Raw genomic sequence first — 2,746 nt, 5'->3', positions numbered from 1 at the left:
GAATTTGTCAGCACTCAAAATGGATATAGGAGTTACATTATAGGCATATTATGCCTAAACTGGGCCCCAAATAAACTTGCTTTTGTTGTAAATGCCAGCTGCCCCTCTCCTTTAAGAGTTTGGTTCCTGTGGAGGGGGTGGCAGAGCTGGTGATAAGCAGATCCTTTCTCTGTGCAGTGGGCTCAGAGCTGCCTTTGTGTGCTTCCCCTTCTCTTCTTGCCTTGCTTCCACCATGTTCCTGCTTTTCTAGGTTAAGCCAAGGTTGTCCTGGTATGGCCATACATCAGTCTAGCCTGGCCAGACCTACTGCAGATGTCCGCTCAGCCCCTAGAAAAGGTATTTACGGTTAGATGCTCCCGCCAGATCCAAAGTCACTAAACCTACAGCGTGATTGCTGCCCAGGTGGATAGGGTGATCTGATTCAGAGAATTAATAGATAAGAAACCCTGACTGTAGAGAAGACGTGTGTAAGGAAAATATTTGTGCAAAGTTAATTTTACTGTAGTTTCTGAATTTTTATCAAATTCAGCTTGTCTACGGTCCTTCAAAGCTAGACTTGGCAGCAGAAGAAAAGGAATGGCACGTATGAGATAAATCCAGGACTTCTGCTTTATTGCACTGACAGAACAAAATTGTTCAATCTGTTGCCTCATCTGTTTCTTGCCATAGCTGGGAGTTGTAAAGGTCAGGCCATCGCAGCCCAAAGAATATAATAGTTAACATGCTGCATCTCACAGTGTTACCAGCTGGCTAGTGCATTTCTCCCATTGAACACCCAGGCTCTTTCCCAAAAAGCGTCAGCAGCATCCTCTGCCTATTTTGGGAATGCGTCAAAGTCAAGTTTCTGAAGGTGGTAATGCGGGATGCCCAGTATGGCCAGTATTGCGCTCGACTCTGACATCCTGTGCTGCACTTCAAGAGGGCTGCAGCAATTTTCAGTTTGGAAATAATCCTCATCACCCTGAGAGATGCAACTTCTTTGTTCCCTGTACAGTCAGGTCTGGGTTGTGTGTGTTTGAGGAGGTGATGGAAGCCTCTACCAGCATGCCAGTCACCCCGACCCCACCTTCTGCCACTGTTGGGTAGAGTGCCCAGGTGACAAAGGTTTTATCCCCCGGAAGAAGTCAGGGTTATAGCTACTCTGTTTGTTATACCCTCATGTAGGAGAATGAGGAGTACGGGTATGGCTACAAGGCAATAGCTTGTGTATCAAAATTATTGTGAATATATAGAAATAAAGGTGGTAATGAGTGATAGAAATAAATGTGTGTGAAACTGACAGCTATGGAAGACCTTTTCTGTTTAAATCTGATCTTCAGCATGATGTCAAATACACCTGTCTCTCTTGAAAGTATCAGATGGGTACACAAGCAAGTAAATGCGCTCTGTCATCCTCCTGACCCTTCCTCAGTTTTGAAGTGAGCCTTCTGACTCTCTAGCTCTTCTGTCTCCCTCTCTGTTTTTCCATTTTAAATGTTGAGGCTTGCATAAAGATTAATGACACACTCTTAGTGGTATTTGACAAGGTAAAAACAGAAGTAGAAGCCAGTTATTCCTCCCTTCCAGTATTTTTGTTAATGGTTTTGCATCCTAACAACCCTTTCCCTTTGCAGAAACCAGATTGTTGCTTCATATCCCATTAAAACTATGCAGTTAGCTTCACTTTGAGGTGCCTCAGTCTGTCAATATTTGCTGGGTTTTGCTGTAGGTTGTCAGTAGGCATCGATGAATCAACTATATTTGTAATTTAAAAGGCAAAATTAAATTCAAAAGTTCAGAAACTTTTATTTTTAACAATAGTGGGTTGACAATAAAATAAAAATCAGGATAGGCTAGCCAGTCTGCTGGTGTGTTCTGGTTCACCGGTGTGTTAAACAGAGACTGCATCAGTGCTTTGAGCTCCAAACACCGCTCGGCTTTCACTGCCTGAAGCGTGCACGTCGGTCATCATGGTTGATCCCGCTGTGTATGTTGGGCACACACTGTGGGAAGGGGAGACGTGGCCCCGTGCCTTTTGAGGGTAGAAGCACTTGGTTGTGGAGTTCTCACCAAGACCTGATGTCTTCTACGTTGCAGCTGATTGACTGGGTGGGACCACGCAGCAAAAAGCCAGCACTGACCTCGGAGATTAGGGACCGTTGCCTCACACCTATTGGTCTTAATTCCATTTGCCCACTTGGCAAATCAGAGTGACATAAAAGATATTATTTCATCATAGCGTGTCTTATAATTCAGTGCTTTGTGTTGAGAAGCTACATCACAGATGAAGGCTCTAGGAGAGATGTTGATGGTTTAAAACTGAATTTATGAGTTGGGTTTAGGTTTCTGAGGTGTACTAACTGCTTTTTTGGCAGTAACAAGGTGAGACAAAAATGCCTTTTGGTAAATTCTACTAGCTAAAACTTCTTGGTTGGGCAATATTATAACTAAATCTTTACTGTGAAGTATTTTAAATTTTCTCTGCTATTGCTATTCAGGGAGAAGTATTGCCATGACTTCTTCTTTATTTCTTCAAATCTTGATAAGTTATCCAAGTCACTGTTTGATTTAACAGAAGATCTTTGTATTGTGTTTCAACACTTAACTTGGCATGCTTGTGAACTTTAAATGTTTTCTGTCCTTATTTAAAAAAAGAAGGGGAGAGGGCATATTGATGCAAGTGGTGTATGGTATTTCAGTACAGTTTTGACTGTTCATATGTCTCATCCTTCAGAATGCCATTTAATTGTGATTTCCTCTCCGTTCC

The sequence above is a fragment of the Pterocles gutturalis genome, unplaced genomic scaffold (genome assembly GCF_000699245.1).
Source record: "Pterocles gutturalis isolate BGI_N339 unplaced genomic scaffold, ASM69924v1 scaffold4967, whole genome shotgun sequence".
In the NCBI taxonomy this organism is placed as follows: Eukaryota; Metazoa; Chordata; class Aves; order Pterocliformes; family Pteroclidae; genus Pterocles; species Pterocles gutturalis.
Note: the sequence above shows the minus strand (reverse complement) of the source record.